A 22634-nucleotide genomic window follows, 5' to 3' on the forward strand; every position below is an offset into this window, starting at 1 on the left:
GAGAGCAAGTGGTTTGACATGGATTATGCATGTTAGGCACCTCTCTTAGCAGCGTAAATTACAGTAAGGGGCTGACTGGCATTGGCAGAAGTTGTCCCCTAACCTGGGAGTTCCCTGGAATAGTGACATCACAGGTCCAGTTCCTATCCTCAGAAGTAACTCCATGTTATTAAAGGACCCCTGACAGAATATTGTCATATTTCATCTACTTTTGAATGAATCTAAGCTGAAAGGGTGAGGGAGGAATATGTTGCGAGGAGAAAGGGAGAAATGGAATGGGGCAAATTATCTCTCATAAAAGAGGCAAGTAAAAGACTTTTCAGTGAAGGGAAAAAGCGGGGAGGTGAGAGAGAAAACATGAAGCTTACTCTCATCACATTCGATTAAAGGAAGGAAAAAAATACACACTCATATTGGTATGAAAACCTATCTTATAATACAGGAAAACATGAAGCTTACTCTCATCACATTTGACTAAAGGAAGGAATAAAATGCACACTCATATTGGTATGAAAACCTATCTTATAATATAGGAAAGTAGGGGAGAAGGGGATAAGCAGGCAGGGGATGATGGAAGGGAGGGCAATGGGAGGAGGGAGTAATTAGAAGTCAACACTCTTGGGGAGGGACAAGGTCAAAAGAGAGAATAGAAGCAATGGGGGGCAGGAAAGGATGGAGGGAAATATAGTTAGTCTTACACAAGACGACTATTATGGAAGTCATTTACAAAACTGCACAGATATGTCCTATATGCAATTGCTTGCCTTCCCAATGGGTGGGGAGGGAGGGAGGGAGGAAGAGAAGTTGGAACTCAAAGTTTTAGGAACAACTGTTGAGTATTGTTCTTGCATACAACTAGGAAATAAGAAATACAGGTAATGGGGTATAGAAATTTATCTTGCCCTACAGGACAAAAGAGAAGATGGTGAGTGGAATAGGTTTAGTGAAGACTTCTCAGATTGTAATTCTTTTCCCAGAGGTGAGGTAAGACCGAGAGGCTCAAGGTTACAATATTTTTAGAATGGAATAATTCCACATAAGGATATAAAACTGTGTAGTACATTAGGGTCTCAGTGACTGGATGAAACTTACATAATTCTTCGATGTCTTATTTCAAAAGGGATTGGTTAGATTTCGCGTCTAGAATGTAAGATCATATTCTTAGCCAATGAGGATAATGGTCAGTGGAGGGAGGTGGGTCTTGCGTTAGGGTCTATAAATATCACTGCTTCTCCTTTGTCTTTGGCTTTCCTACTCCAGGTGAACTGGTACAGGATTGTCCCACTTCTCGAGAATCAAATAAATAAATTTTCTGTCATCACTTTGAGAGGCCTCTGAGTAATTAATTAAATAGGGATCTGAGCCATCCCACACAATGGGGATAAGGGAAGGGAGGGATGTTAGAAGGGAGAGAAGATTGGTGATAGGGGTAATTAGAATGTTCGGTGTTTGGGGGTGGGGATAGGGGAGAAATGGGGAGAAAATTTGGAACTCAACATTTGGTGGAAATGAATGTTGAAAACTTAAATAAATTAATAAAAAAAGAAAGCTGAGGGTTTGTTTGTTTGTTTGTCTTTTATCTTAAATCAGTAGTCCTGATTTAGGCAGCCTATGTCTTGATTAGAAGTGAAGCTGCTGGTGGTACACATTTTACTGTAGACACCTCCTTTTCCTCTAGTGATATCTTTTTATTTTCCTTCCTCCTTTTCCCTCAAAAAATGATTGCCAGTGGTATCCTTAGACACATTGAGCATAGCTTAGACTCTATTACTAATGCCTCAGATTTTGAGGTTTTTGATCTTGCCTTGGATTACCCAACCATGATAGAGTTTGCTAGAGGACTCCAAAATTTGACTTATAGAGAACTGAAGTGGATAAGAAAGACTGATCTATATAAACTGGTCTTATTATTAAAGAAACTCTAATATTAAACCATTAAACTGTCTGGGGGAAGGAAAGAATGAGGCTGTCACATGTTTTTGTTGACCATATAAGATATTCATTTTACTGATATTTTAAATGTTTCAAAATTAGTTTCAACATTTCATGATACATCTAGTGAGAGAAAAGACTGGAAGACAAGCTCTTGGTGTAAATATTTTCCTATAGTGCTTTTAATTCTTATATCCCATCATAGCCTCCTTGCGAGAGGCAGCCAGGTAGAGTGGGGAACTAGGTGACACAGTGTAAAGACTACCAGAGTTTGATTCAGGAAGATCTGAGTTCAAATCTTGCCTCACATACTTATTAGCCATGTGACCCTGGGCAAGTCACTTAATCTCTGCCTCAGGTTCCTCATCTGTAAAATGTACCTACCTAGGAATTTTGAAGATAAAATGAGATAATATTTATAAAGTGCTTTGCAAACCTTTAAGTCTCTTATCAATGCTAGTTATTATTATATCCCATTGCAATCTCACTGAGAGATTGCCTAGAGTAAAAGAAAGAGTACTATATCTGAAATCAGAGGTGGGTAGGGCCTTAGTTAAATCTGAGCTCTCCTACTTATTACACCTATGTGAACTTGGGCAACGCATCACTTAAACTTTTGAACCTTTATTTTCTAATCTGTAAAATGAGGGAATTGGTCCAAAACCCATAATCCACAACCTTGTCCACTTAGTTCTTGATGTGGGAACACTTTAGAAAGATGGACTTTGATTACATCAGTAACTAAATTCCCCAGAATGGGATCCCAGGTGGGTGGAACTTATGCTAAATTCCAATACACAATGAATGGCTGTCCTAGCATCTGTGGGTAATCTGTGGCCTTGAGTGACCTTCTGGGTCTTTGGACTCAGTCTATGTTTTACAGAAGAAATCCTTTTATTAAGGGGATTTGTTCTGTGAAGTTTGAATTTAGTCAAAGGGCTGCACTTGAGGACCTAGGGGGCCACAGGCCTTGAGGCTACAGGGTCCAACCCATCTAATGTATTATTAGCATCAACTTATTTTTCAGAACAACTGTGAATGTACAAGTTACCTTAAGGTTTTAGCAACTCTTTCACAGTATAAAAATAATTTTAAATGAAGCTTTAAGTTATTTTGAATTTTAAAAAGAAATATGGTCATTCGTAATACTTGAACCTTCAGTGTTACTGGTATACAAATTGGAGTGCAATTTTGTTCTGTTAGAAGTTGATTTTGTAGGAGAAGGGCAATGGATTTTGTTTTTTTCGTGTTCTCAATTAGGTCTAGGTGGGAGGCTGAAAAGGTGGATTGGCTGATTAAAGCAAAATACTTTTTAAAAGAGAAGTTTTAAGTATAATTTGAAAGAGTTGTGATGTCTATGTTAGAGTTACCAACTAATCACTAAGGCTTCCCCTGCAGTAGTACTAACAACAACTAAAAAGCATCATCTGCATTTGTTTAAAATTCAAATAGTAATATAGCACTCACTTAATCCTTGGGGGGAAATTTCACCACTTTAGTAGTTTGGTAAATGTTTATAAGCATTGCTTTTTTGGGTCAACGGTTGTATTAGTAGAGGATTTTCGGATGGCTAGTGACTAAGATTTACAATAATTTACAAAAGCAGTGATGCTGATAGCAGGAATTAGGACTACATGACTTGCAATTTGTAGTTTTGTTTTCACCTATGAAAGAAATAGTGAGCATTCCTTGGCATTTTATGTATATTAAATGCTAATATTTTGTGGGAAACTAAGTCAGAGAAAATATTGCTTTGCCTTAGCAAACAAAATGGAATGTTCATTAGCTACTTTCCTTGCTGGCATCCAAATTGTGTAATCATACTTTGATAGATGCTAGATAACTTTTACTGAGAAAACAAAGATCTATGAAAATATGCAGTGTCACACTTTTGTTGCACAAATTTGATTTAAAACTTGGCTGCTAGAAAATGAAACATAACATTTGGTTTTACAAAGAATATGGAAAACTTGCTCTCTTTTTTAGAAGCATGTGCTGTTATGGTTGTAGAAAGAAATACATTCAGGGAAGTTTGATAAATTCCCTTTCCTAGTGTCATTTACCACACCTCTGGAAACTTCCCTCTTTTGGTAAAGAATGTGTAGTTAGCATTTTTGTTTTTGCTCCCAAGCAAAATGTATTTTCAGGGAAGCAATTTTGCTTTCCAAAAGCAATTTTTAGGTATAAAACTGGACACATCTTGCTTTCCAGAAAATACAATGCACAGAAGGTTTGGAGAAACATCAAAAAACTACTACAGAAATGCTCAATAAAAACAATTTTGAGCTCTTTAACTCAATCATACATCTCAGAGTCAAAAGACACCCTCTGATTGTTAGGCAAAAATCCAGCCTATTCTTTCGTGGGGATTTAACCACTGAGTAATACCAAAAAGTTTTAGAATAAATTTCTTTATTTTGCATTTTGATCAATTTTCATCCCTGTAAGTACTAAAAGAGCACTACAGGGCTTCTCAGACAGTCATATATAAGGCTAGGTTTTTTCTAACTACAATATGAAGCACAGAGAATCTCCTGTCACATGTTTTATAATTTGACATATGGAAATATTTTTAAATACTCAAGGCATTTATTTAGTTCTATGCTGAGATTTCACATTAGTTATTTCATTCTGTGAGTGGTCCTCACATTTCTCTATTTTAAATTTCCATTTTCGGTATGTTACATAAAAACTTTTTCAGATATCAGTGTGTTTACTAGCAACCAAATAGTGAGTTCTCAAGGTCTGCCTCTTTGTTCCCTAAGTGAACCAGCTAGATGTTAATACTGCTCTGCCACAAGATAAAAGCTCCTAACTCAAAACCCATTGGAAAAGGAGCAAAACTTCTACAAAGTGCATGTTAAGAAGAGGTACTTTTTACTTATGAAAAGAAACCAGTGAGTGAGCCCTCTAAAAATAATAAAAGGGAGTATTTTACAGTAAAGCACATGATTTGGGGTGAAGAATTCGGATGCTGCTGCTCTACTGGTACAGGACATGTGTTATAAATACTCTTCTTGCTTCTCTTGCGGCCCCCCTTCATCAGGTATCACAAAGCCTTCATCTGTGGCATAGAGAAGAATCTCCACAATTCTCTGCAACACTAGATCACTTTCCCCTTCATTTTCCTGACAGATCAATTCGATATTCCTTAGCTTTCTAAAGTAGAAGTCTCTCTCTTTCTCTAAGTCTTCTACAGTGAGTTTCGATGCATTGATCTGCTGGATTAATTCTACTGACTCATCATCTCCATTTCCCATACCTGGATTCTTTCTGACCATGCCAGAGCCTGTCTTTGAAGGTGCCGTAGTTCTCTGTGTAGAAATGGACCTCTGTGGAGCTGTACCACTGGAACCAAGAGGATTTTTTGGCTTATTCAAAACTGGTGTCATGAGGGAGGGGGCTACTGCTGTTTCTTGGCCTTGTCGAGCTGCTACAGGGTCAAAGTCTTTCCCATCATAGTTTGCATCAAAAAATTTCTCGAACAAATTTAAAATTGTCCTGAAATTTTCCTTTCACCAATTTGTCCACAGGGATTATTTTGTCAACACCCATTCTCTTAAAACTTGCTTGTAGGATCTTGAAGTTCTGAACGTATTCATGTTCCAGTTTTGCTTGAAACTTCACTTGCTTTAGAGCAGTGGAAACAGGGAAAAGCATATCCATAAACTGACAATAGGCAGCACCTGAATATAAGTGTTCAATCTTTGTCAAGGTCAACTGCAGAGATTCATTGATCCAGGCCAGCATATCATGTAGACTCAAATTATCACTAGTTACTGAAATTGAATACGTGTATTCAGCTTCTCGAGGCGCTGAGTCTCCTATCTCACCAGCCCCCCAGTTCTGTCTAGGTCTAGTTCAAACCACCTGACCCCGCCTGAGGGATGACCTTATACACACCTAGTTAGTATTTTAAAGCCTTTTTTTTGGCAAGGCAATCAGGGTTAAGTGACTTGCCTAGGGTCACTCAGGTAGTAAGTGTCAGGTGTCTGAGGTCTGATTTGAACTCAGGTCCTCCTTACTCCAGGGCCCCTACTCTATCCATTGTGCTACCTAGTAGCCCCAAAGACTAACCTTAGAAAAGAGTACAGATTTATCTGATTTCTGAAAGCTGAACTAGTTCATTAGAATGGTATTTCTTATCAATTTATAAAGTCATTGGGATTTAAATGTAATCTTTTCTCAGCAATTAATCATTGACAATCACTGACTACCTCAGCTGAATGAAGCTGACACTATTTCATAAAATTTGACTTCATTAGAAGAGATTCTTAAAGAGAGCTTCACATTTTGTTGGACAAATTAAGAAATGCTGAGCAAGGGTATGTATGCCATTATAGCCACTCAAATGTCAGTACCCTGTGTTTTATGAATGTTAGTAACTGATCCATCCTGGCAAGTAAAAATAGGGATAAGGAAAGGAATATCAACTACCATGGCCTTTTAAATTAACTGGAGAGAGCTAATCAATAAACACAAGATATTAGTGACTAATTTATAAAAATGTACTGCCAATGAGAAAATTGTTAGTACCAGACTATACTTGGCGATTTGCTATCCTTTGTTAGAAGAAAAGAAAGCAAGTGACCATGGTTGTCCTTATTGATCATTTTGGGGTCTAGTTGGGAAACAAGCATCCCTTTCCTAGGCTGGCGAGGAATCATGGCAATGAATGTCTTTATTCCTGGTTCCTTATAAAAATACTATTGGTAAGCATGTTGCATTTGTGCAGGTGGTGGAAGATACCTTACTCAATCCAATGAAAGAATTCCTCTCATCTTTCAGCATCAATGGGATAGGAAAGATATGTTGCTTTCTTTAAAGTATTTTACTATAAAAGAATGTATTTTTGGAAATGACTATATAATCTGTTTAAAATCAAATGAGTTCTGTGCAAATATCTCAGAGTATCTAGCAATTTTAGGTAATATGACATAGAAAGTTTCTGTCAAGTATTTGTAAAAGTGTTAACATGTTTAAGCAAAAATCTCATATACTTTTCTTGACTTTAAAAATTCTTCTGGTACATGTGATAACATGTCAGTGATAGATCCAAATGACTAGCTTTCCAATACAGTTGGTATTAATTTATTTCAGGAAACAAAGGTTTATTGTTAGTATTATATTTTGGTTAAAGAATTTTTCTGCAAAAACAGAACAAAAAATAATCCTACAGGTCATGTTCTCACTGTGCACTTGGCTTATGAATGATCAAATTTTTTCATCAAAGAAAGATTAGTTTGGTACTGAACTTAATGTTCCTTTTAAAATGTTTTACTTTTTGCAATAGCATAGAATTAAGCATGTGAGTTACAAAATATCATTCTAACTAAATATATCTTTGTACTGTATTGTATATTTCCACCTGTTAGACTTAAGGGAAGCTTCAGCTACAAACTATTACCTGTTTCTAGATACGTATAGGTTACTATGTAATTTTCATTGGCTTTAAACTTGACACTCACAGAATCACTATATGAATATCTGAAAAATGATGCATGATCTTTCTTTGCAGTCAAATTGTGCTCAAATGAATGACTGCCAAGAAAAGAGCCCTGTGCCAGTATATCAACTACAGTTGGTACAAATTTGGTACTTTAGTATAACTAAAGTTGAAGAAAGGGACTCTGTAACTGTGGGCTTGTGAAATTATTTCCTTTATTATTCCTTTCCTTTATTATTTCCTTCCATATCCCTTTAAAAATATATATTATTAAGAAAGTTAAAAAATACTTTAGTACTCACTCCTAAAACTTGAACAAATATGTTTTTTCCTCAGGACAGGTGTATTTGTATTATTATATTTAAATTCCTATTGATAGTGTCACTTGTCACCTGTCCTTCTACCCTTTGATTAGTGGTAACTACAACAAGTTAAGAATAATGGTCAGCAGATTTCAAGTCAGTGATTGGTAAGACTTGTTGCTGGCTGTTTCACCAGCTTTGATAATTGTTGAGATCTGTCTAATTCCTTGGGTTTGTCTCACAAGCTTTTGAGGGCAGTCAGTAAGCATTTATTAAGCACCTACTATATGCCCAGCACTGTCCTAGGCTCTGGAGAAACAAAGAAAAGCAAAAGACAGTTCCTGCCCTCAAGAAGCTTACATTCCTTTGCCTAGTACAAACAGTCACTAAGTGAAGGATTGTGTATATATTCCACATACTATACATTCCATGGGCATAGATAGTGCAGGCTTTCCAAATCTGTGCCCTCATGTTTTAACTTAACTAGTTAATACAATTGTAACTATTACTACTAGCTTGTGTGTTCAAGTGACAACTGAGACTTCTCAACCTAATGTTGCTAATGACACCAAACATTGGAACCTCTGATGTGTAACTTTGGCATAGAACATGCTTGGATGAAACTTATTTTTGTAGTTATGCCTTTGTTGAACTCAAAAGTTACAGCTGGGATCAACAGACAGATCATAGGATTTTGAGCTGATAGGGTTCTGAGCAACTATCTAGCCAAACCCTTCATCTTACAACTAAGAAAGTAGCAGGAACTTAAAAAAAATAGTTCTAGGGTCACTTTTAGGAGCAGGGTTCACTTGTTCTTAGGTCTCACGCAATTACATGCGCAGCTGTAGCTACCTCGAAGTCAACAAACTTTTACTGTTATCAAGCAAGGTATAAAATAGGAAGTCATATGCTAACAAAGGCACAGTTCTACTAACATTTAAGGTCTAATAACACAGCAGCAAGTCCTCGAATTGTTGGGAGATGAGAATGACAACTGCTAAGTACAACATAAGGAATTATTAGCCGGTGACAGTAAAGTCAGTGGAAGGGAAGGAACTGGGAGGTAGACATTGACTGAAGCTGATCCCTTTGAGATTCCTCTGAACATTTCCCTATAGTGATTTGTAGTTTCAAAACATTTCTCACCTTGGGTCTAAGATACTTGAAGATACTGTGTGTGGGACCTGTGGAAATGGGGGTTAGTATAATTTATGTACATGTGTGTATCACATTTATTGATGCTTCTTTTCCTGAAAGAAAACTTTTAATACATGGCTTTGAAATCTTAGCATTTATCTTCCCATTGTTTCTCTCTTTTAATGCTCAGATCCATTATCCACTCAACATTTAGCACAGTCCTTTGTATATGTGTGAAACAAAATACAAGAAAAAATGTTAAGTCCTGTCAATTCTACCTTCATACTCTCATAAAGAGCCTCCCTCCCACTTTTCTCTTCCTATTGCTACCCACCTTTCACTACATACCCAGAGCCTCCTAAAAAGTAATCCCATTTCTGTACTCTTCTCTCTCTACTCTAGTTTGCTTAGACTCATTTTTTTTTTTGGTATGTGGAAAATCTTTGTTCAGAATTTTTCAGTTGCTCTCTCTGACATAAAGTTTAAACTTTCAGAGGCATAGAACCTCAGTGCTAGAAGGGACCTCAGAAGCCCTCCAGGTTAAACCAGGCTAACTTCCAAAAGAATTCTCTCCACAACATGTCCAATAAAACTCTGCTTGAAAACTTCCATGAGGGGGAACCCACTAACTCCTTAGGCAGCCTTAGTCTTTAGTTACTTCATCATCAAAAGTAAATCAGTTTGTGATATGACTTAGTGAGTTAGTGATGTTGGGGTAACCTCAATTGTGAGGAAACTCTTCCTTACAATTGATTAAATTTTCTTCTTTGCCAATTTATCAACAAGCACTTATTAAGTGCCTACTATGTGCCAGTTACCATGCTAAGTGCTGGGCATATAAAGGCAAAAAAAAGTCCCGACTGTCAAGGAGCTCAGTTTAGTGAGACAGCATGAAAAGAATGAACAAACAATATATACACTTAGGAAAAATTAGAGATTACTTCAAAAGGAACATTAAGCTTAAGGAGGATCACTTTTTGTTTGCTGTCTGTGCCTCATACTTTCTCACTTCATTGCCTTTATTTATTCTATTCCATATGCCTAGAATGTTCTCCCTTCCCTTCTTTGCCTTTTAGATTGTCCCACCAATGAAAGCCAACTTAACTGCCATGTCCTCCAAGAAACCATTCCTCCTTCGACGTCATGTAACTCATTTTTTAAAACAAATCTCTAATGTACTTATCATATACAATGTTATTTATTAAAGTCATTTGTGCACCTTTAGTCCCCAGGCTGTCTTTTGTACTGGCACAGCAAGAGCTCTGAATATATTAGGCATTTAGAAAATGTTTACTGAATTGACTTGAAGATTATTCTTGCAATCATGCTTGTTGATGACAGATGATGCCAATTACTGGACTGTCCAGTGGTTTCCCAGGTTTCTGGGTAAAGGTTGGAGATGAAGAAGTATATCTCCCAAAATACATATCTGGGCTCTTTGTGCCATAGCCATCTCTGATGGATTTACACATTAGTAGTTATATTTTTATGCATAGGACTTGATTTCAGTTCTAAGCTTCTCTCATGCATTGTCTGCATAGAGAAATTACCCAAGACAACTTTTGTCAAAGGAGGGGGAGCCTTAGTATTGAACCTGCCAGGCTTTCTCAACAAACTCCACCTGGGAAAGGTCCAAATAAGTCCTCTGAACTATGAGTCCTTTTTATCTTATGTGTACAGATCCAAGTATGAAGCACATTCTGATCCTGGAGACAAAATGAGTCAAATTCTGATGTCTTCAGAGAAACCTTGGGTGGGAATGATTAACCAATTGAGAGGGATTTGTGAGATGGAATCTATTCTGTACAGAGACTTGAATCCTTAGTTATGATTTCTGCAAATCATAGCTGGTGCTGGGGCTAGGACAAGATCTAGAAGACAGGGAGGAGGGAGGTATGTGAGGTACTGATGTTAAATAGTGTCGGACTTGGGGTTAGAGATCTAACTTTGTAACATGGTTTCATCTGTAAAATGAAAAGAATAATATTTGTAGAATTCACAAGACTGCTGTCAGGAAAAGGCTGGGTAAATCTTAAAGTGCCATATTTAAACTGCATTGCTCAGCATGCAGGAGAGATTAATAAGACAGATAAATTCATCATTTTTTCCTTAGTTTACCAACTCTTTGTTTTCCCATTGTTTAGCAGTAAAACTAGGATAAAATAAAAAAAAGACTTACCACGTGCTCTTTCCAGAGAGCAAAACAAGGGATAAAATAAATACTCTCCAAATTAGGAGGGAAAAGGGGGAAATACAACCCAAAGAACAAGATGTGGCAGACTCAAGAAAGAAGGGAGTGTTTAGGAGTGTTAGGAGACTGTGAGAACCCAGACAAAGACATTTTTCTCTCATAACAACCATCCCAGAACCTGGAATATAGTAGGTACCCAATGATGTTCACAGTGACAAAAAAAAAACCCAACAAAGTTTCTTGAGATTATAGGATTCTACCTAAGGCAGATCCAGTCTTATTTCCTTATACTCCTAACCCCCTATGTGGCAGCTAGATAGTGCAGTGGATAGAGCACCAGTGCAGGAGTCAGGAGCACCTGAGTTCAAATCTCACCTCAGACACTTGACACTCACTAGCTGTGTGACCTTGGGCAAGTCACTTAATCCCAACTGCCTCATCCTGGGACATCTCCAGTCATCCTGATGAATATTTGGTCATTGGATTCAGATGGCTCTGGAGGAGAAGTGAGGCTGGTGACCTGCACAGCCTTCCCTCATTCAAAAAACAAAGTCAAGTGCAAGTCACATCTTCATTTCTCTGATGGCACGGTCTTCTTCTGCAATGAAGGACGAACACAATAACCCCTTATGTAATTAATGAAGTCAAATGAAAATCGAACCTTAAGGTTAACGAAGTTTTTGAAAGAAAAAGTTACTGAAAACATACTTTAATTCACTGAGCAAGAATGTATATATGTTCTATTAGGAATCACAGTATCACAGATTTAGTGACAGAAAGGACCATAAAGGTCCTCCATTCCCTCAGCACCAGAGTGTGTAAATGATTTGCCCAACCTCACCCTTAAGACTGGGTTTGCCTTGGGTAGAATCCTACAGTCTCAAGACACTTTTTTATTCGACTTGTCAACATGAACATCAACCAGCACTTGCTATCTTGCTAGGTGTTCTGAGAGGGAAAATGACTTTGAGAGAGCGATAATCTCTTAGTGACAAAGTGGCAGAATCCTCATTTGAACCCAGTCACGATTACCCCAAACCCCACCTCCACCAGGAAGCCTTTCCCAGTGGCTCTTATTCTAGTGCCTTCCCTCTCCTAACTAATTCCTGTTCATCCCGTAGGAAGCTTGCTTGGGATATTCGTCTACAAGTCTCCACTACAGACGGTAGGGTTCTTGAGGGCAGGGCTGTCTTTGACTGTTTTGGCATCCGGCACAAGCTAGGCTTCCGGTCCAGGCGTTAAAGCCTCTCATTTTATAGAAGATGACACTTCAAAGTGGCTTAAAGGTTTGGTTCCAGGTTGGACGAGGACGTCCAGGCCATGGCATCCAATTCGACGCCCCTTCCACCGCTCCAGGAAAGCGCCTTCTTAGACGCCTCGGCTCCGGCACGAGGTCTGTCACAGCAGCACCGAACGGTCCTGGGGGCAGGAGCCCGGGAGGAAGGAAACGGAAGTGCGGCAGGATATCCGGCCCCCTTTCACCCTCGGGGTCTCAGGCTAGGAGTCTTCGTGGGCTGCCCCTTCTTTCTCCCCGGACCGTGCAAATGGTTGCCCCCTCTCCTCCCCGTCACGGTACTGGCCCTCCACAACCGCCCGCCAGGAACAAGGCGCCGGCCCCGGGCGGCTCCGCTCCACCCGCGGGAAAAAGCTTGACCTCAGCAGGAAGCAGCCACCAACGTCTAGGGAAGCCAGGGAGTCCGTAACCGTTATGTGGGCGGGACTTGGATGTGACGACAAAACCGGAAGTGCGGCGTCCTGTCTCTCCCGCAGCTCTACCGACTTCCGGCAGGGAGGGGTACATAAGCCTTGCGTTCGAGCGAGGCGGCGTTGTGGCGCATGCGCTACGAGCCCGGCAGGGAGCGCGTGGGCCGGTTAGCGGATCTCCGTCCTCCTCCGTAGAGGGAGCCAACGGGCGGAGGGGCAGCTTCACAGTAGTAGGCTCGCCGCCCTCCAGCGGGCCTCCGCCGCAGACACCGCAGCAGCCGGCGGCTCCGCGTCGGTGCGGCCGCTTCTCGGGCACGGCGGAGCTGGAGCTGGAGCTGGAGCGCGGCGGGGCCCCGGCCCCGGTCCCGGCCGGGCAACGGCTCCTCCTCGCGGGGCCCTCCGAGGCTGGGGAGCCGCCGGGGACGGACGCCGAGGTGTATGGAGTCCGCGACGGCCGCGGCGGCGGGCGCTGCGAGGCCGGTAACGCGCTGCGCTGGTTCACCTCCGCCGTGGTGTACGCTGCCTTCCTGGGGCTGGTGAGAGCCGGGCCGGGCGGGAGAAAGTGGACCCGGGGCGATCGCGGGCAGGGACCTTGGTGGGCCCGCGTCCTGGGGTGACCACGGCTCGCGGGCTGCTATCAAGTGGACGAGCCTGTCCTGCTGGGTCCTCACGGCCACCCTGGGAGGCGGGCGCCCCTGTTTGACCTGCCCAGGGTCCCGGAGCTAGTGAGGGTCCGAGGTGGGACTTGAAGTAGCGTCTCCTGGCCCCCGGGGGGGCTCCTTGTCCGCGGCACCATCTAGCCCCCGCTGGCTTTCCGACCTCCCCCCATCCCTCAATTCCTGGTAACCTTGGGGATATTTCCTCCTGCTCCCCCTGCTTCCTGCTCGCAAGGACAATTTCTGGTGTTTTGCATCTACCTCGAACGAACCGAATGACGAACCTGAAATGGGCCTGCCCTCTAGAGCCCCCAGCCTGCCAGCGTGCTTCTCCTGGAGAGCCCAGTGCCCAGGGCTGGAAATGTGTTTGCCCGAGCTGCGCACCTGCCTCTTACCGCCGCCCGCGCGGGGCCCGGTACCTGCTGGGCTCCCCCACACCTGGTGGGTTGGTTGAGGGTCTGGTGGAGCCCCAGCCCGGGGCTGTGACGGCAGCCCTGAGGATCATCAGAAATGCCTCAGCCACACAAGCCTCTCTAGGTCCTTTCTGTAGGTGTGTCCCTCGTCTGCAAAATTAGGGAGTTGGGCTAGATGGCCCGGCTGCACGGGAGCTTGGCATTGGGGCATCAGTGTCTTGCTTCTGGCCCTGCGACTTTTAGCGAAAACCAAAAGTGACCTTGAACCCAGGCAAGGTGTGTGTTAGGAGATTAAGGATAAGGCTGCCGAGGTTTTGAGGCTTGGTGAACCAAGGTCCAGTGGAAGGAAACCTGTGTTTGGATTCAGATGCCAGTTTTGTTCTTTACTGACTTGAATCTCGGGCAGGTTACTGCACCTCTGAGACTTCCCTTCTCCTTCCTCATCTGTAAAATGAAGAAGCTGGAGTAGATGATCTAAGCCCTTCCAGACCTAAATCTGTAATTATTGTTACTCCCTCCCTTTTCAGATCCCTAGGGTGGAAATTCCTGTTACTTAGGGTTCTGCTAAAACTTTTCCTTTAGGAATAACATTTATTAAAAAACTTTCTAGAACTTTTTTCCCCTAAAATGACTTTTTATAGAAATTTAATGCTGACTTAGTGGGTTTTTTTTTTGTCTTAGTACTTACCCTTCCCAAAGTATTACTGAGAGCAACTATCTGCAACCTGATTGATGTGCTTACCTTTTGAAGCACAATTAAAAAAAGATTCACATTGTGGCTTTTCTAGTTAGAAAATAGTCTTTTAGTAATCCAGAACAGTATTTCTTATGTTTAATACATGTTGTACAGGTATAATGTGCAATAGATGATAATAGAGTCATTGATTAGAAGGGGACCTTAGAGGTCTGATCCAAATTACTCATTTTACTGATGAGGAAACTGAAGTTCAGAAAAGCTCCATGACTTGCCCAGGATCTCAGAAGTATTAAGTAACAGAAGTAGGAGGCTTACCCAGGTCCCCTAAGTTCACATTCACTGTCATTTCCCTGGCATCACACTGTCTTCCAAATGATTTTGTTTCCTTTCAGGAATACAGCAGTATTTGTAGTAAAACAGATATTAAACAGATGATATTGTGTTTTTAAAATATTTTTTATTTTTTAATGTAAATAGTATTTTATTTTTTTCAATTACATGTAAAGACAATTTTCAACATTCGTTTTTAAAATAAGATTTTGAGTTCTAAATTTTTCTTCCTCTCCTCTCTGCTTCAAGATGGCAAGATATAGGTTATACATGTTCAGTCATGTAAAACATAGTTCCATATTAGTAGCTGTGAAAGAAGAGACAGAAGAAAAAAATCATTAAAAAATGAAAATAGTGTACTTCCATTTGCATTCCAAATCTATGAGTTCTTTCTCTGGATGTGGATAGCATTTTCCATGAGTCTTTCAGAATTGTCTTGGTTCATTGTATTGCTGAGAAAAGCTAAGTCAGTCATAGTTGATCATCACACAGTATTGCTCTCCTGGATCTGCTTACTTCATTAAGCATCAAAACATGTTAAGTCTTTCCTGGTTTTTATGAAATCTGCTTGCTCATCATTTCTTATAGCACAGTAGTATTCCATTATATTCATATACCTCAATTTGTTCATCCATTCCCTATTTGATGGGCATCTCCTCGATTTCCAGTTCTTAACCACCACAAAAAGAGCTCCTATCAATATTTTTGTACAGGTAGATCCTTTCCCCTTTTTTATGATCTGTTTGGGATATAGACCTAGTAGTGGTATTGCTGGATCAAAGGGTATGGAAGGTTTGATTTGGCATAGTTTCAAATTGCTTTCCAGAATGGTTGGATTCGTTCTCAATTCCAGCTGCAATGTATTAGTTTCCCATTTTCCCCATATTTTCTCCAACATTTATCATTTTTCTCTTCCACTAAATTAGCCAATCTAATAGATGTGAGGTGGTACCTCAGAGTTGTTTCAATTTGCATTTCTCTAATCAATAGTGATTTAGAGCATTTTTTCACGTCTCTAGATAGCTTGGATTTCTTCACTCAGATGATACTTTATTAGAGGGAATATAGTATAATAATTCTCAAACTTTTTGGTCACAGGACCCATTTACATTCTTAAAAATTAACCCCTGGAAGTCTTGATTTTTACTGTATAAGAAATTAATAAGTAAACTGATAATTTTTAAAAATTTATTCATTAAAACATCAACAATAAATCCATTACCTGTTAACGTATTGTTTTTAATAAAAATTTTTCTAAAACAAAAAACAATGAGGAGAGTGGCTTTTTAAAAAATATTTTGGTAAATCTCTTTAATGTTTGACTTAATAGAAGTTGAATTTTCATGAGTGTTTCTGTATTTAATATGTTGCTTTGTTTGAAGTACGTGAAGAAAATGAGCAGCTTGGTGGAACAATGGACTGAGCACTGGGCGTAGAATCTGGAAGACTCATCTTCCTAAATTGAAATGCAGACTCAGACATTTAATAGCTGTGGGACCATGGACAAGTCACTTAATCTTTTTGGCCTCAGTTTCCTCAGCTGGAGAAGGAAATGGCAAACCACTCCAGTATCTTTGCCAAGAATACCCCAAATGAGGTCACAGAGCGTTGGACATAATTGAAACAACTCAACTACAATATGAAGAAAATCACAGATACAGTCAGTAGTCATAAAACATTTATTAAGCCCCTACTACTTGCCAGACCCTGTTCTCAATGCTTGGGATGTAAACATAAAAAAATAATGACAATCCTGGCCCTCAAACAGCTTAATGGGGGAGAGGAAGGGGGGAACAGTGCCCCCCCTCCAAAAAAAAGAGGAAGCTGAAAAGGAAGGGTGATTGGGGCAACTTACCTGCCTTGACATAATTGTGGGGAGGTCAGAGAAGTCCTGCAGTCAGGTGAGAAATGAGATGTGTATGCTGAGTTCTCTCCTTAAATGGAGATTTTGTAGTTCTTGACTCTGCTTTCCAATCAGAGATAGGGAGTTGGGAAAAAGGAGTAGTATTTTAATAGATTCTTTCAGATAATTGTGGATGTTTTTTACTGCTGCACCAAAATTTAACAAGTTGTAGATTCTTAAAGGTTAATTGTAACATAAAATCTGGAACTATATCAAAGAACCTTTCTTGTTTTCTGATATCTTTTACCCATGTGTGATTTTGTAGCATCATACTTTGATAAACTTGCTATCAACACCTAGAAAGCTAAAGGAAAAATAACTCTTGTTATATGTTCATTTCTTATTTGCAGTTTCACCCAATTTATTTGGAATGTTACTTTCTATCATGAGTCAGTTTCATTTTTTTTTTTTTTTTGCATCTTTAGTTGTACAAAATGGTGCTGGTGAGATTAGAAGAGATTCTAATCTCCATTTTATAGCCAGCACTCCCTCCTTAAATATAAGAAAGTGTTTTACAAATTTTATTTTAGAATAAAATATTAAATTCTGAAATAACAGTGGCTTTACATAGTATTTTAAAGTTTTCCAAAATATTTAAAAACTTCTATTAGAAAATAAAACAGCAAAAATTACTTCTGTTTTTACATAGGCAGAAAGAAAACTTGAGGATTTCAAAATGAGTTATTGAATAATAATGAAATAATAGAGATTATCTTGAGAAGAGCCGTAGGTAGCTAGTAAGGACACACTACTTGAGATCAAATAGAATTAATATCTGAAAACATATTTATACATTAAATGTACTACTTTAGCAAATTCTAAAAAACAAGAGTATACAAGCAAAGAGTTTTGGCCTCGTGGAAGGTTAAAAATGTTTTTAAAAAATATACAAAAGAAAACAATAACTAGGTCTATTGCTATTAGGTTATATGTGGTGGGTGCTGGTTGAAGTTTAATGACTATAGCATTTTTGTTGGGTATGTAGGTTCAGATTTCTATTACAGAGAATCTATAGTACTTGTAAATTATGATATCCTGAAATATAAATGATCTGGAAGATGAAACTTTCGAAAATGAGAAGCTGGGCAGTCTTCATACTTTGAAAACATCTAGTATAGAGTATAGGGGCCTGGCTTTGGAAATCTCTGATAATGTTAGCCAAAAGTTCATGGTGCAAGTCACTTAACCTCTCAGTGCCCCAGACAACTCTTTAAGACTATGTTAGATTTCATGCTTGCAGAAGGAATATGTCCTATGTAGATGACATCACAGTTTGCAACTAAAATTTTTTTCTACTTTTCTTAGTGATTTAGATTTTTAAAATTTAAGATCCTGTGTCTTATTAAACTGTTAACCTTGAATATTTTTTTAAAGAAATGCACTCGCAAAAGAAAAGGGTACATTTACTTTTTTGAGGGACTGTTTTTCAAATTTTAAAGCCCATCAAAACTAGAAAAGCATCAGGGTATGGTATATCAGAAACAGTACTGACAGTTCAGGATCTTGTAGATTTTGTAATCCTAGCCACAGTTACTTTCTGACTACTTGAGACAAATCAGTAAATTTCTGTACAGTTCATTTTTTTCACTTATGCAATAGAAAAGTAAAAGCTACTGTTGAGGTATACTTAATGAATCTGTGATCTTATCCTTAGAGATAGTTCCCCCAACAGTACAGATTGTAATCCATTCATGTCTTATTCTATATTGATCCAGCAGGCACTGTGGAACGCTTAGAGCTTGGCATGTTCAATAGAAGACGCCAGCATCATCCACCACATCCTGGGTCATCACCAGTTGTCTTGACTTTTGTCGTGCCACTGGACTTTAATGACTTAGGAAGAAAGGGAGAGTCAGCCTGATGACTTTGTGCTACTCTGCCTCACTTAAATCCAGTTCATGCTCAAGTGTGGCACTTGTGATGTTATTGGTCCTCTTTGGAAAGGAAGGACAAACATCACCATCAACAACAACAATATGCGACCAATATCCATGTATTCTCATAAGAGACATGCTAGGAAGCTGAATCGCTTCCATTTGAACTGTCTTAGGAAGATTCTGAGGATCACCTGGCAGGATAAGGTACCAGACACTGAAGTCCTTGCTCGAGCTGAACTGCCAAGCGTTCAAACTGTGTTTCAGAAAGTGCAATTCTGATGGGCTGGCCACATTGTTCAAATGCAAAATGTACGCTTGCCAAAAAGACTGTTTTATGGAGAACTCACCTGGGGCAGGAGATCACATGGTGGCCAGAAGAAATGATACAAGGACACTCTCAGGAACTTTGGATTTGATTGTGCAACATGGGAGACACCGACACAATACTGCTTAGCATGGCATGCCCACATTATAAAAGGTGCTGTGCTGTATGAGCAAAGCAGAATTGAAACAGCACACAGGAAACGTAGGATGCGCACATTTGGAGTAACCACCCCAAATGTTCACACGGACTATTTGTGCCCAATCTGTTGTAGAGCATTCCGAGCTTGTATTGGTCTGATCAGCCACAGTCAGACACTGAAACTTGAGTTTATCATGGTGATGTCATTTTGGTCCTCTTCAGGAACAAAGGACAATGACCAACAAACTCTCATAAGTTCTCCAGAGGATTTATGTTCAGTGTTTTAGGGGCATTTTTCTGTCTCTTTTGTCATTTGTGAGTAGCAGTGCAGGCCATCATTTGTTATCTCTTATTCTCACCACATCATGGTCCATTTCTTTTTCTGATCATATACTTTTTTTATGATGCTTTCTATTCAGCTCCTTGCATGTAATTCATAGTACTTAATCTGCTTCATTCTATTTATGCCCACCATAGGTCTCTCCATTGCTCCTTGAGTGACATTGAATTTTGATTCTTCAGCAGATTCATATCTACAGTGTTAAAAAGATACTTGTTTTGGGGAGAAACTTGGTGCCCTTGAAAGTGGTATGCATCGATTAGAGAAATGCAAATTTAAACAAATCTGAGGTATCAACTTATACTAAACAGATTGACTAATATGCTAGAAAAGGAAAATGATAGATATTAAAAAAGTGCAGAAAAATTGGGACACAAATGCACTGTTGGTGGAGTTGTGAATGGACTCAACAATTCTAAGGAACAATTTAGAATTTGCCCAAAGGGCTATAAAATGGTGCATATCCTTTGTACCAGCAATAGCACTACATATTCCAAAGAGATCAAAGAATAAGGGAAAAGACATATTTACAAAAATATGTATGGCAACTCTTTTTGTGGTGGCAAAGAATTGGAAATTGAGGAGATGCCCATCAATTGGGGAATGGTTGAACAAGTTGTGGTATATGATTGTGATGTAATTAATACTATTGTAAAAAATGATGAGGATAGTTTCAGGAAAACCTGGGAAGACTTATATGAACTGATGCAAAGTGAAATAAACAGAACTAGGAGAACATTGTACATAGTAACAGCAATATTGTATGATTATCCACTGTGAATGACTTAGCTATTCTGATTGATGTAACAATCTAAGACAGTTCTGAGAGACTTAGGATGAAAAATGCTGTCTACCTTCAGAGAAAGAGTTGTTGGAGTCTAAATGCAGATTGAAACATAATTTTTTCACTTAATTTTTCTATTTATTTTTTATTTAAATTTTTTTTAACATGGCTGCTATGGAAATATGTTTACCTTGATTTCACATGTATAGTTGATATTGTATTTCTTAGGAGAGGGGTGGGAGGTAGAAAATTTGGAACTCAAAATTTTTTAAAATCTTAAAAATAAATAATAAAATTTAAAAAGAAAGTACTCTTTATAATTTTCAAAATACAATTCAGCAAACTCCATTCTATTGATTCAATCTGAACCCAGCTCACTGCCTAACAGCAGGATCCAGCTCTCCTTGGTCCCTGGTACAGATAGGTCACGACCTTGAGCTCAGTATTTCTGGGAATAGCCTTAGCAGACCACCAACCCTATTTCCAGCCCACCCATCACAGCCATTATCAATGGGCACAACCCTTGCAGAGAAGGAGTCCATTGTCCACTACCATCCGTTGATATCTCTGGGGCAGGCAGGCTGGTCAACCTACCTAAATCAGCAAAGGATTCTGATGGATAGTCAAACCACCACAACCATCTTGACTATCATCTTCTGTTTCACCCCACTGGAGATAGTTGAAGACCCAGAGTACTGGGAATTACAGTATACGCTGATCTTGCTTCCACCCTACTCTCTATAACCTCCATCAAGGTGAGCAACCATTGAGGAGGAGGCTACTATCCTCACGACCTCCAGCATTAGCTTCTCATTAACTTTCACTGAAAAGCAGATGCTGTAAACACAGGCTTTTCAGCAGCCACAGTTATTAAAAATGTGGAAAAGAAAGTTCTCCCCATTAATGCCTCTGCACTATCAACATTAGAAATAGGATGTTAACAGTGGAAATAACACTAAAGGTTGTTGATAGAGCTATCAATTGGTCTACTCATTCTGGAAAGCAATTTGGAATTATATTACAAAAGACATTAAATTATACATGTCCTTTGACCCTACTATACCACTACTAGACCTGTATACTGCAAAGAAATGAAAGGAAGAAGAGAAACTCATGTATAAAAATATACCAACTCTTTTTGCAGTAGCAAAGAACTATAAACTTTTTAGTTGATCAGTTGGGGGAATGGCAGTTGGGGTAACAAATTATGGTATTTGAATGTAATGGCATGTTATTAGGACAAAAGAAATAATGAAAGGGAAAATAATTGCAAAATAAAATAATTAAAATTTTAGTTTTGATATTATTAACCTGCTAAGCTTGAACATTGTTTTAAGATTCTCTAACTGAAAAGTGAAATGCATTAGCAAAAGAACAAGGTACATTTACATTTTTAAGGAACTGTTTTTCAAACTTTACAATTCATCAAAACTAGAAAAGCATCGGGGTGTGTTATATCAGAAATAGGACTGGCAGTTCAAGAACTTATAGATCTTGTAACCCTAGTATTGCCACTGTTACTACTTTTTCAGAGAAACCTGGGAAGACTTTGATGAACTGATGTAGAGTGAAGTGAGCAGAGCCTAAAGAACAACATAGACAATAGCAACATTATCAAGAAAACAACTTTGAAAACCTTGAGAACTCTGATTAATGGAATGACTACTGTGATTCCAGAGGACAGAGGAGGAAGCCTGCTATTCCTCTCCTGACATAATTGATAGACTTAGGATACAGAATGAGACATTTGTTTTTGTATACAGGCAGTATGGAAATTAGTTTTGTTGACTTTGCATATTTCAAAGCCTTTGTAACCCTTTTTTTTTCTGATAGTAGGTTGAGGAGGGGGGATAGGTACGGTAGGAAAAAAAGATAAATATGGAGGGTTATTGAGGTGTCTTTTTTAAAAATTCAGAGAATAGAAGGAACACTGCAAAGAAGCACATAAATACTTTTGAAAGCTAAAGTCTCAATTGTATACTTAAAAAGAAAAGGAAACTTTACAGTAGGGATTTTCAGTTTTACATTATAGTACTTATTTTTTGTTCTATGTATATGGAAATATTTTATTTGGTGTTTACTAAGTTCAGAATATTTCTTTTGGAAAAAAAATGACATTTTAAGAAGATACATTTGCTTTGCCATTCCCCGTAAGGAGTATGGTGCCTATCTTTCTAACTTGTAGCAGAAACCTATATGTATCGTCTTCTACAATTAGAATGTGAGTTCCTTAAAAGCAAGGATTATCTTACATTTCTCTTTGTATCCCTAGCATTTCACACAGTGCTTTGAACATTGTAAATGCTCAGCAGATGCTTTTTTATTCATTCAAATATATGTTCTGATAGACCACCTCAGTGGGCATCATCTATCTGCATATCATTGTTTGGACAGTAGGAATATTGTAGAACTTCGTAAATGGGATTCACAACTGGTACAGAAAGGTCATCCCAACAGTT

The 22634-nt window shown here is 39.1% G+C and overlaps 1 protein-coding gene and 1 pseudogene across 3 annotated transcripts in view; one reads left to right on the plus strand and one right to left on the minus strand.

Annotated features, from left to right (window-relative positions):
- Positions 1–4327: 4327 nt before the first annotated feature.
- LOC140522901 (microtubule-associated protein RP/EB family member 1 pseudogene) lies at positions 4328–7435 on the minus strand (annotated as a pseudogene).
- Positions 7436–13135: 5700 nt separating this feature from the next.
- MFSD4B (major facilitator superfamily domain containing 4B) overlaps positions 13136–22634 on the plus strand; it is a 29713-nt gene continuing 20214 nt past the window's right edge. For all 3 annotated transcript variants that reach the window (XR_011974468.1, XR_011974469.1, XM_072643065.1), the window contains exon 1: positions 13136–13248. The gene's annotated coding sequence lies outside the window, so the exon portion shown is untranslated. The remainder of the gene's footprint in view (positions 13249–22634) is intronic.

This window comes from Notamacropus eugenii, chromosome 2 (genome assembly GCF_028372415.1).
Source record: "Notamacropus eugenii isolate mMacEug1 chromosome 2, mMacEug1.pri_v2, whole genome shotgun sequence".
NCBI lineage: Eukaryota > Metazoa > Chordata > Mammalia > Diprotodontia > Macropodidae > Notamacropus > Notamacropus eugenii.